This window comes from Corythoichthys intestinalis, chromosome 14 (assembly GCF_030265065.1).
Source record: "Corythoichthys intestinalis isolate RoL2023-P3 chromosome 14, ASM3026506v1, whole genome shotgun sequence".
In the NCBI taxonomy this organism is placed as follows: Eukaryota; Metazoa; Chordata; class Actinopteri; order Syngnathiformes; family Syngnathidae; genus Corythoichthys; species Corythoichthys intestinalis.
Window position 1 is genome coordinate 50,027,942 of NC_080408.1, and position 13,292 is coordinate 50,041,233.

The 13,292-nt window shown below is 40.0% G+C and overlaps 1 protein-coding gene and 1 non-coding gene across 3 annotated transcripts in view; one reads left to right on the top strand and one right to left on the bottom strand.

The window, feature by feature from the left end:
* LOC130929707 (ephrin type-B receptor 1-B) overlaps positions 1 to 13,292 on the top strand; it is a 423,699-nt gene that overhangs the window by 28,538 nt on the left and 381,869 nt on the right. The gene's annotated exons all lie outside the window — the stretch shown is intronic.
* trnay-gua (transfer RNA tyrosine (anticodon GUA)) lies at positions 11,231 to 11,318 on the bottom strand. The gene is given in 2 exon segments: positions 11,231 to 11,266; positions 11,282 to 11,318. It is a non-coding gene; the product is annotated as a tRNA-Tyr (tRNA).

Genomic DNA, 13,292 nt, shown 5'->3' on the forward strand with positions numbered 1-13,292 from the left:
TTACGATCTAACACGGTATCTTGCCAAAAATGACAGTATGACTGGGCTTAAATTGTTTTGAAGAAAAAAAAAATAAGACCCAAAATGCCATCACTTATCAGGGATTGCAAAAGGGAATCCTCAGACACCCAAACAAACCATTTTTGGAGTTTTAAAATTGAAATTACTGGCGTGCGGTTCTCAAGAATAACCAGTTTTAGATTCCTAATTACAACAAATGATTAAACACAATTTTCTGATGTTATCCTTTAGGCAATTAGTCTGTTAAGCCTAGCACAAAACACAGCAATAACAGGCCATGAGCTATTTTTAAGTCCCAACCATCTGCACACAGTTATTGTCTTTTCGCTTCCATTTATTGTTGTTCACGTCAAGCGTAATTAAGGTTGTTTTCATTTGCTGAATCATGATCAAGAACTATGCATTCCAATGTGGATAGTTTATAACGTTCTAAGGCAAATTCCGTGTAAGGAAACAACTAAAAGAAGGAACTTGCTTGTTTTGAAGCAATTGAAACAGTGCATCACAATTAAACGGTTACCAAAATTAATGTACAGTGTGACTGTTTTATAGTTAATAATTTTTCAAATTAAATGTTAACACAATATTAAATGTGATTGCAACTCACAGTGTTAGATATATTGTGAAATGAAGTTTAATTGGATGTCATAGGTATCAGCGAAATGTAATATTTTTACGACTAAGAAATTGGAAAACAAAGAATTCATTAAAAAATTCATATAGCAGTTAGTGTTGTATCGGTCGCGAACGATTCGTTCTTTTTGAACGAATTGTTTGGGTGAACGAGACCGAACTAATCACCATCTGCACTGATTCGTTCTATGAAGTTGGTGCTTGTTCGCTGCGTGGGAGGGCGTTGAGCAAGCGGCAGCGTCTTCTGACATCGCACACGACCAATCAGACGCCAGCCTCATCGCGGGCAGGGGATGGAGCGGAAATAGAATCAGGGCGTCTGTCACTCACTTCCACGTGTGGCCAATAAGCAGCCAGCGTGCAGGCAGCGGGGCAAGACTGAGTTTTGTCACTTCCCGTTCAGTGACTCGATCCTCGGGTTCCTGACCTAGCTTGCTGCTAACTTGACTTTCCATTAATGACTATGCGGTGCACGAGTCAAAACATGAAAGGAAATGACTTTGTCGCATATTTGTTAACGTGGTGCCTATCAAATGCTGCTCAAACAGACAAAAACACCACTCAAATCTAGCGAGCATGGTTTAGTTTACTACTTTTCTCAACAGACTCGGGACTACTCATGACGACATACTATCAAATTTACAGTAATTTAAAACACGGGTAGCTACGAGGCAAGCAAAAGCTGAGCTGCGGTCGCGTGACGGCAGTGAAGGGGGCAGAGAACTGTCACTATATGGAGGCTTCATGGCAGCGATATTTACCTCATATGTGCACAGAAAAAAAGAATATTTAGTATGATCACCATAATACTGATTTGCAATGAAACTGTATATACTTGTCAATTTTTTCCGAGTGTTTTTTTTTTTTTTTTTTTTCGTGTCAAGAGCGTGTCGGGTGTTTGTTGGTTTGACAAATTATGTCAATCCGTCCATCATGTGCTACTCAAGCGCCCAAAAACAACGTACGCGGACACGGGAGATGTGTCTACATTTTTCTTAACAGACTAATGAGAGTACTAGAAAGGCGACATCGTAAAGAGCAAACAATTATTTCTCGTCAGCATTTGACGATCTGAGATGCGGGGACGACAGGGGAGCTGACCGGATTATTTTATTTATTAATACCAGTGCAAAAATTCAATACGATCATCTAAATACTGATTTGCAATTAAACTGGCAAATATCAAAGTGTAGTACTGTTATTATTTCAAAGAAGCACATTTGACAACTAGCTATTTACACTTTAGTTTTAACAATAGTGGCCAAAAATAATAGTGATGAGCATGAAAACAAAAATACAACGGAGCGAGAGGTAAATTTGATGTGTTGGTCGTTACATTTTTAGAAATTAACTTTCGCTTTATTTTTATTTTCGTGACAGCAAGCATGCTGCGTTGGCTGGTAGCAGCCGCAGTGTATATGTGATCAAGAACATGCTAAAGAAAGTCCGTGCGCCCCCGACCCCAAACCCCCACTCCCCCCACAAAAGGAAAATGTTTAACCGTGTCCTAAATCGAAATGCAAGCACGAGCCATGACTTTGAGCCCATAGAACTAGGACAGACGACGCGGAAGTTCTCCATCGCTTTTGCAGCAGCGGGAGGGAGACGAGGCTGTTTGTGAAAGCAGAATGATATCGCCTGTCACTCATTTCTGAAACTACGACGAGCAGTCAATGAGGAGCCTGTGTGCAAGAGAGGGAGGGACCAAGCAATGTCACTTCCCGTTCAGTTATACTGCAAAGCTGTCTTTGGTGATTCGTTCGGCAACGTCACTTCCCGTTCACTAACCAAACGATTCATTTGGGCGGGAAGGGAGATGAGGGGGGCGAACAATTCGTTGAACGAATCTTTTTACTGAACGAACCGGAATGGATTCGTTTACTCAAGTGAACGACATCCCGTCACTAATAGCAGTCTATCAAAGGTAAACATGTTTTTATATATTGTAATGAATAGAGGTGGTAATCTTCTGGCACCTGATGATTCGCTACGATTACGATTCAGAGGCTAAGATTCGATTATAAATCGATTATGGATGCACACACCCCCAGCTATTAGCTGCTAAAATTGCTCCCGTTATTCCATAATTTCCCTTCTGTATGCTTTTGACATGTAAAAGTTTTAAAAGTGTTTTAAAGATAGATTCAAGTCAAGATTTTGCCGATTTAGGAGTATTTTAGGTCCGCTTGGAAGGTTCTCTACAACAGCCTTTCATAGAAGTGTGTCATTTTGCATCTAGTTCTTTATACATGTGATATCTACCGTAGCATTATGTGGACGCACCGTATGTTTGTAGCAACTGGGCGTTGTTTGTAGGCTGTCGGCAGCAGTCAGGTATTATTGTTTTTTTTATTTAACGGCATAACGGCATAAATTGTCGGTCTGTTCCTCATTGCGTCCCAAAGACCGCACTGACTGTGTTTTAATTCCGCTTTACTTGACATATTTCAATAACTGGAATTTGGATGTTTGTGAAACGTTCTCGACTCTTCCACGGCTGAATCGCAAATAATCTAAGAATCGGAAAGTTCGCACACCTATAGTAATGAATCAGATTTGCATGTGTTCTTCATTTTGCAATGTTGATGTGTGGAGTGTCAGGTTTTACATGCTGTCCCTGAACGCACCATATGACTGACTAAAAGAGGGAGGGGTGGACGTTTTGTTGGCGCCGGCTACTGCCTAAGGCTGATTTATGCTTCTGCGTTGCAGTGACGTGACGTGAACGTCAAAGGACTTTGATTGGTCCGCTCAGACTGTTGTTTCCGGTTGAGCACAGCAACACAACATTTTCAAACATTCACAAATGTCTTCTGTGTCACCTATGCTTCAACATTTGGATTAACAATGTTTGTTATTCAATATTGAGAGCTGCAGCTGCAAATACACATGTTCCATCTGCATTGCCATTGCCGTCTATGACCCGAGGAATTCGACAAGAGTCCCCCAAAACCATACGAAGAAAAAGCCACATCCCACTAGTGGCTTGGCGGTGAATTAGAGATACGCGTTCCCTTGGCCCAGAACTCGTAGGGGTCTACGCCGTCGCAACGCCGTCAACGGAACAAAGAAACATAAATCAGGCCTTAGAGTAGTAGTTTGGGTGCTCTCGGTGGCAAATAGACCATTGAAATCCCTAAAAAGTTTTAGAGTTATCCTTGTAGACGCTACGAGATACTGTATATGTTTTTTTTTGTATTTTTTAAATTCGTGATTTCCACATGATGTTTTTCTGTACGCCGTATCTGTTAAAAAGATTGAAATCTCAAATTGGACGGGTTGACAGGCATGAACTACTTTTTAAGTTTTCAAGAATAACGTACAAAAATGCTTGTCTTTATTAAATGCTTCATTGAGTGAGTCCACTCAAATCCGGTCACACTCTGACGCTCACGCTGCTGAGAACAGTCTCTCACTTACACAATGAGTTGCCACAGCACACTGTCGCCAGCTTTTAACAAGCTACTTTGTAAAGGCAGAATTCCTCCTACAAATTGTGTATTGGAGTTCATTAAATTGTGTAGGTATAACTAATGAAGAGTCTTGAGGGTGTAATTGTTGGTATGTAAACAGATCGGCCAGACCGTAATAAATACTTTGACTATGCCTTGTAATCCACTAAACACAGTAATTACCAGGCCATCTGCTATTATCTATCATGTCAAATGTGAGGTATTCAGAAGTTGATTGAGCAGTATAACATTCCATAAACCTCCACGGCGCATCCCTATGGCGTCCCCCTTTACTGTCTCCTCGCGTCTAAGCAGTGCACTTTTGATGTGAACGTCACACTCTGTTAGATAGCTAGTCAGCAGTTTGACAGGAACGTCTGCGTGCAGTCGGCCCATTTGTGGGAGTCGTAAAATCACAAGACTTCTAAAAATGTCATTCTAGAATAATTCAGCAGTGTTAAAGCATACAAAAGTACTGCTTTGGATTTGTACTATGCATAACAGCTGATCTATTGGCTATTTCATAGATGCCTGTGAGCATATACTCTCTCTGGGAGTAGATGCAATTAATGACTTCACTTGATAACATCACACTCAGGGTTTCTGTTATCGATTCTTCTGAGTTTTGTAAATTATGTGGGTCCATATATACAGTGTACAACCCCTAGCAAAAGGTATGGAATCACCAGTCTTGGACGAGCACTCACTCAGACATTTTATCATGTAGAACAAACTCAGATAAAAAGCTTGAAAAAATAATGAATTAGTTCAAAAGTGTAACTCTTTAGCATTCAGAAACACTAAAGGAAATTAATAAAAAACATTGTGGTGGTCAGTAAATGTTACTTTTATAAAGCAAGTGCAGTGAATATATATGGAATCATTCCATTCTGAGGAAAAAACATATGGACTCATGAGAAACAAAGAAAGAAATAAGAATACCTAGTTGCACCACCTCTGGCTTTTATGAAACCTTGCAGTCTCTGAGGCATGGAGTATTCTTCATCAATTTGGTGCCAACTCTCTTTGATTGTAGTTGCCAGATCATCTTTGCAGGTCTGAGCCTTGCTATGGACCATTTTTTTCAATTTCCCCCACAGGTTATCAATAGGGTTGAGATCTGGGCTATCTGCAGGCCATGACATTGACTGCATGAGTCTTTCTCCAAGGACTTCTTTAAGTTTTAGCTCTGTGGCATAATGCATTGTCATCTTTGAAAATGACAAACATATTTTCAATTGAAGGAATAAGAAAGCTGTCTAAAATTTCTATGTAAACTTGTGCATTTATTGAAGATTTAACCACAGCCATCTCCCCAGTGCCTTTGCCTGACATGCAGCCCCATATCATCAAGGACTGAGGGGATTTTGATGTCTTCTTTAGGCAGTCATCTTTGGAAATCTCACTGGAACAGCACCAAACCATCACCTTTTCCAATGCAGATTCTTGACTCTTGACACCTTGTCCAATGCAGATTATTGAGTCTTGACAAGGTTTTTATTATTTTTTTCCTCAGAATGGAGTGATTCCCTATACTAGTCTAGTTCCCTGCACTTGCTCTATAAAAGTAACATTTACTGACCACCACAATGTTTTTTTTATTCATTTTTTCTTGTAGTGTTTCTGAATGCTAAAGAGTTGCACTTTTGAACTAATTCATTATTGTTTTCCAGCTTGAGTTTGTTCTCCATGATAAAATGTCTGAATGAATGCTCGTCCGAGACTTGTGATTCCATACTTTTTGCTAGGGATTGTATACGGTAATACAAATCTTTGTATTGGATTATGTTGGTTAAATGAAATCCTGCATCCTAAAATAGTTTTGCTAAATATGGACGCACCTGCAGTCCATAGCAAACTTTTTTAATGTTTTCTTTTTTTAACAGGAAAATAGTTAAACTGGAAATAAACAGTGCCTTTGGTGGCTGCGTCCAAGTTGTACACGCCCATTTGCCTAATTTGCTTCAAGATAAGATTTAACCCTTATTTACACAATAAACAGGAGTATAATTTTTATGTTTCTTTGCCCACAAGGGGATACATTTGCTGATACAAAATGTCATTAGCTAAAATACAGACTTTGATTGAAGGTAATTTATCACTGTTCCTGGTAGAATTTTTTCTATAACATGGGTTTCCTTGTTACCGAGCTTCATAACAGACACACATTGTGGAAAAGCTATTTTTCCAAATAATTTTAATGAATGACAATTGTAATACAAAAAAAAACTTGCAAATAAATTGCGTGAGGGTTTAAATGTTCTGTTTTACAAGAAAGCAGCAGGGACTCTCGACTAGGGATGTCCTGATCAAAGGCACAAATGTTTTAATCATCGTTTAGTCAATCTATGATGTTGAGAGGCTGTTCTTGGTAGAGTGAGTGTCAACGCGTGAGTGAATTTGAGTCAATGAAGTATTTATTAAATGAAAGCATTTTTCTATGTTATTCTTGTTTAAAAATAATTTAAACTATGAAGGCGGTACGGTGGGACAATGGTTAGCACCTCCACCTCACAGTTATGGGAAAGTGGGTTCAATCCTGACTCCGGTTCTTCCCGGTTTTCTCCGGGTTCCTGCCACGTCCCAAAAAAGTGTGCTGGTTGAATACTCCGAATTGTCCGTAGGTGTGAGTGTGTTCATGAATGGTTGTGTGTTGTGTATCTGTGCCCTGGCTGGCAACATGTTTAAGGTGTACCCGCCTTCTGCCTGGAGTTACACTGCTGGCAAAAGTATTGGCACCCTTACAATTCTGTCAGATAATGCTCAATTTCTCCCAGAAAATGATTGCAATTACAAATGGTTTCGTGGTAATCTCTTCATTTGTTTTGCTTGTAATGAAAAAACACAAAAATGAATTTAAAAAAAAAAAAAATATTAGCATTTTACACAAAACTCCAAATATGTGCCGGACAAAAGTATTGGCACCCTTTGAAAAATCATGTGATGCTTCTCTAATTTGTGTAATTAACAGCACCTGTTACTTACCTGTGCCACATAACAGGTGGCGGCAATAACGAAATCACCATTGCAGCCAGTTAAAATGGATTAAAGTTGACTCAACCTGTGTCCTTGTGTGTACCACCTTGAGCATGGAGAAAAAAAAAAGAAAACCAAAGAACTGTCTGAGTTGTGATTGTGTGAGGAAGCATGGGCAATCTCAAGGCTACAAGTCCATCTTCAAAGACCGGAATGTTCCTGTGTCTAAAGTGCGCACTGTCATCAATAAGTGTAAAGGCACTGTGGCTAACCTCCCTAGATGTGGATGGAATAAAAAAAATGATGAGGGATTTCAACAAAAGATTGTGCGGATGGTGGATAAAGAACCTCGTCTAACATCCAAACAAGTTCAAGCTGTCCTGCAGTCCGAGGGTACAACAGTGTCAACCTGTACTATCCGTCGGCATCTGAAAGAAAAGGGTCTCTATGGTAGGATACCCAGAAAGACTCCACTTCTGACCCAGAGACATAAAAAAGGTGTGGCTGGGTGTTGTTTTGGGATCATCCCTCTGTGGCCGGTTTTGGGCGGTTAGGTTCGTGCGTCCTCCTTCATGGCTGGGACGTGGTTGCCACAGTGACCGACGCCAGTCTTGACGTCCGAAGCGCCCGCTATCAACTTGTTATCCGGGCTGGGCGAGACGCTACTTGTTTTAGGACAGAGCGCCCTGCTCTTTGTCCTTGGAGTGGCCGGGAGAACTGATTGCAAGAGTTGGTGCGTCAATCTTGCTCGTGACACACACGTTGGGCTTCTGTGATAAGATGGCGTTGTGTATCTATTCTGCTTCTTTTCATTATTAAACTATGGTGTGCTAGTTATTTTAGGTGTGCTCGAGTAGTACAAACAATCGTACAGTACATATGAGAAACGGTACTATTCCCTGAATGATTATATTAAGTGTGTTAGAGTAATGCAAACAGTTATATGGTGTGTGCGAGAAAGGTAACTATTCCCTTCAACAATAATACCGAGGGAAATAAGGTCCAAATCTTGGGCAATTCAATGAGGAAAACGGCAGCTATTAGTGGCACCAGTCCAGTGGTGAAAACGAAGGCTGCTCAATTAGCTAGTGGGCATCGCCGAGTCTGCGTCGTTTACCCTTTCTCTTCTTTCTTGCAATGTTATCTGGTATTCACCCCAGCTTCCCAACATGAAAGCAACGCTCGAAGCTAACAAAAAGTAGCGCTGGCGCAACAGAGGAAAGCGGACTGAACATATAGTCTAATGAAATACCAGATATGCATAGCAGTTAGAGATCAACCATTTAGATTTAATAAATAACAAAATTAAACTACAAATAATATTCTGTATTTACCATCAATGCTGAGAGGTGGCGGACAAGACACTGTTACATGACCTTAAAAAATAAAATGACTGGAGACGGCGGACGAGACCTTGGCGTCGTAAAGTCGAAATCATGTAAGTCGGGTACGTTGTAATCGGGGACTGCCTGTACGTTTTATGCTCTGCAACATTACCGGAAAAAGCGGAAGAGTACAGTACTGTAACATGTTTGGAACTTTTATTCAAATAAAAAAAGAAAAAAAAAATTTTTTTTCGGTATTGGATTAGGAATCAGTATTGGTAGATTCTCAAAATCAGGTGACTCAGACATCCCTACTCTCAACCGGATCTCCAAACCACATCTGAGCTTTGTTTCGTAAGGGGGGAAAAACATTTTAAACCTGAAACACTAAATTACACCAGCCATCCATTTTCGCATGTTTAAAACAATGCTTGATATGTGAGTTTTCCAAAGTAGAAGTGAGCTTGCTCTCTCCATCTCTCCATAACTATGATTCCTGACAAAATCATTTGTCAAGTGTTTCTTTGTATACTACTTGCGAGCAGATTTCAGGCTGTATTATTAGTCAAAGTGCATAAAATGCTTTCCTGATGCCTCACATTAATCGCCAGTAAGAGGACATTTTTCAAGAAAACAGAGTAATATTGGAGATGACTTCGGTTAAGGCATGTTTATTCAATTTGCCACTCAAGTTGTCTACTTCTTTCAAAAAGTAAACAGACCAGGCCTGGGCATTGTGCAAACAGAAAGAATCATTCATTCAATCTCTTGTCTGTTTTTCTCCATGTCTTCAAGATTGATAGTGACTTGTGCAGGACATGTGAGCACTGTGATCACAGATCACATTAGCTCAAGGGAATGACAGATGCCATTATTGCCTTACGTTTGTTTGAAAGGCGAATGCGTGGCTGATGGATTGTCTGGATTTTTTTATGAATACAAATATCATGTATGTAATAGCTAGGGGTGTAACAGTACACACTAGTCACGATACGGTACGGTACGTACCTCGCTGCGGGTTCTGTAAAGCAGAAAAAACGTTTTTTTTTTTTTTTTTATCACAACAAGTTCTGTTGGCTAAAACTAAAAAGCAGCTCTTATTAAAGTGCAAAATCAAAAGAAGAAAGCATCAAACTTGGGAATTTGTATTTTTAATGTTCTAACATTCTTTGATTCACAGTTTATGCACCAAAATAGACAACACACCCTTTTTTGGAAAGATCCACTTAGTTAAAAGTTAGTCAGGTAGCACACGCCAGCTGACAACCTTGGTAAGTTTATTATAAAAATTAGACACTGCCATTTTCAATATCGCATTACACACGGTTAAATGTAAACAATGACTAGTGAACATGCACTCCCACGTAGGATATTTTTTTATATTGGCTAAGATAAAATAAAATATGCAAATTGTTCCAAAATTGAAAAATCATCTCTTGAAATAGGGCGAAATCAAACACTCAGTGTTTCAATGACTTGAGCCTAGGGCTAAGGCAAAATTAATATCTGATTTTAAATTAGAAAATACACTTCCAAAAGTGTTAGTTATACTGCATTTGATAGTTCCCATTCTGTGCATTTCTCAACTCAGTGGGCATCAGCTATTGAAGGGCTTCTTACTGTCGATGTAAGTCTCGAAAATATGTTACTACATACATTAATAAGCCGTTCGAGGACGGTAGGAGTTGACTGCTGATATCCTTAGGTCGCTGGTTGAAATCCGACTCGAAGGATCATTTTGCATTGTTTCGACTTCGCAAAAACTATATTTATATTAGAAAACGGTAGCCCACTGAGATCTCGCCAAGAACCAATCATGGCAAACTGTTCAATTTGATCCATTCAGCATCATATCAACTCATTCACTGCCGTTGCCACTGCTAGGTTTTGAAAACATGCTCCGACAGACATCAAAAAGCCCTTCGATAGCCCAGTTGGACTGTAGGAGTAAAATGCTGAAATCCTTAGGTCGCTGATTCAAATCGGACTCGAAGGAATGTTTTGTGTTGTGTCCGCTTCGCATATGCTATCCGGCTCGAAGGAATGTTTTGCGTTGAGACCGCTTCGCATATGCTATATTTCTATTTAAAAAATGAAAGAATGCAAAACGCTCCTTCCAGCCGGATTTGAACCAGCAACCTAAGGATATCAGCATTTCCCTCCTATTGTCCTTCCTTCTACTAAGCTATCTAAAGGCTTTTCAGAGTCTATATGAGCATATTTTCGAAACTTCATAATTCATGATATCTGATTTCTATAGGAATATAGCATATTTGCCTGGCATGGCCAGACTGTTCTCCCTGTATTTTTCAAACACTGAGAGAAAAGTCTGGGAACCAGCCCATTAATGGCCTCTCGAGCAGGTACAAAATCAATCGACAAATCAGATTTTTTAATTTGCGTGACGTGTTCTTAACGAGCAACGTCACTCTTGCGCGTCGAAAGTCGTCTCCACAACAACACAGATGGGGAACAGGAGAGCCGAGAATATGTTCCAATCCACGGTAAAATCAGTTTTAAATTACCACAAACACATCAACACGAGTCATTGACAACAGTCTGTCTCGCGCTAGCCATGTTGAATAAACTCCGCTCTCCTCGTATGTTTAGTTCCGCGCGCAAGTCCCTCGTCCTGCCCTCGTCGTTTTACTAACGTCACGTCTGCCCGTCGCTGATTGGTCCACTCCGCTGTCTGTTTGCTGTGGCTTGCTCTGCCCTGGAAATTGTATCCGCTGAATGGTGGCCAGACTCAATAGCTGGAACAGCGGTGAGTCTGGTGTACCAGGCAAATAGCATATGCGAAGCCGAAACAAAGCAAAATGCTCCTTCAAACCGGATTTGAACCGGCGACCTAAGGATGTCAGTATTTAACTCCTACAGTCCTCCGCTCTGCCAACTGAGCTATCGAAGGGTTTTTAACTATTTGTAGGAGCATATTTTCGGAAACTTATTGATTCATGACATCAGATTTCTTGCCGTGTCAATGGCAGGAATGAGTTGATATGCTGCTGAGTGGACCAACTTAAAAACATTTGCTCTTATTGGCTCTTGGCGAGATCTCAGTGGGCAACAATTTACTACTAAAAATATAGTTATTGAGAAGCCGAAACAACGCAAAATGTTCCTTCGAGCCAGATTTGAACCAAAAACCTAAGGATATCAGCATTTTCCCCCTACTGTCCTCCCCTCTACCAACTGAGCTATCTTAAGACTTGGCAGGGTCTATATGGGCATATTTTCGAAATTTAATCATTCATGATATCTGAATTCTTGCAGTGTCAATGGCACTGAATGAGTTGATATGCTGCTGAGCAGATCAACTTCAAAGGTTGCGCTGATTGGCTATTGGCACGATCTCAGTGAGCAGCTATTTTTATATAATTTCATGATATTAGATTTCTAGCAGTCCCAATGACATTGAATGATTTGATATGATGCTGAGTCGATCAACTTTAAACGTTTGCTCTTATTGACTGTTGGCGAGATCTCAGTGGGCAACCATTTTCTCATAATATTTTTTGCAAAGCGGACACAATGCAAAACATTCCTTCAAGCCGGATTTTAACCAGCAACCTAAGGCTATCAGCATTTTACTCCTACAGTCCTCCGCTCTTTAAACATTTGCTCTGATTGGCTGTTGGCGAGATCTCAGTGGCTCAGCAGTTTTTTTAATCTCTCTATAAATGGAAATGCATCTATGATTGAAATTTCAGACCTCTATTTCAGAAGTGGGTGAACTTGCAAAATTACAAAGGGTGCAAATACTTCTGTTCCTCACTGTATATGGATAAAATCTACTAAATATATGTATCAAATCTTATCACTTGTGTTGAACATACACCTACACCACCCATTAATGCAGACATGTTAATGTTTATTTACTGATCCCAACACACCCTGTATTATGCACTGGACGGTAGATTTAGTCATTAGTATGGACCGCCGCTTGTACTTTAACGGCCTCTAATTGCTTTTCCTTTCACATGGTAGTGACATCAGCACATTGCTAATTGACACATAATTATTAATAATCATGGAATGGATCACTGTGAGTGCAGAAGTTTTTTTTTACGCAGGGTTGCTAATTGAATAGATATTTCTCAAAATAAATTTGAAAATGTTTTGTTCTAGCCGATCTGTTTTTGTTCCAATGTGTTGACATTTATTGGGGTGATGCATTTGTAAAACTTTGTTTGCTTATGCAGCCGTGAGAGATAACACCAAGGTATGTGTAACTGAATCTTGTCTGTTCTGAGAGGATTGAGGAAATTTCTCGGAGCAGGAATGTGCTTGACTTGGTTTATTGAGTCAGTGGAGGAACTGTATGTGCGCACCGTCATGTTCAAACTGGTTTTGCTCAGCGGGACAAAAGCTGTAACTTGATATGCATATCCTTCGATTATTCAATAAACATACCTGGAAATACTGTTGAAAGCCCACATTCCTTGAAAACGGTATAATGCTCCCGATGACAGGGACAGGAAATGGCTTGAGAGCAACTGTGTAGTGGAAAATATTGTTAGCCATTGGAGGTTTTATGATCTAATAACAGCCAATGATTATGGCATATATGTTTACAGATCTATGTATTCCCTGATATTCTGACATGCTTTTCTACATATGCATCAGCTTTCATGGTGTACTTTTGGAGCGTCAGCTGCCAAAAAAACAAGGAGATGGCTTAAATTTCTAAGTTATCACAGTTCAGCTTTGTGTTACTACAGAGCAAGATGAAAAAAATTGCCATCTGAGCTACGTGCACTGCCATTGCAATTTTTTTATAGTGTTGAGTCGAGGTCGACCGAAATGGGATTTTCAAATGCCAATACTGACATCCAAAATACTTTTCAGCCAATTGCCGATATCCAAAGATGATTTTGTAAGC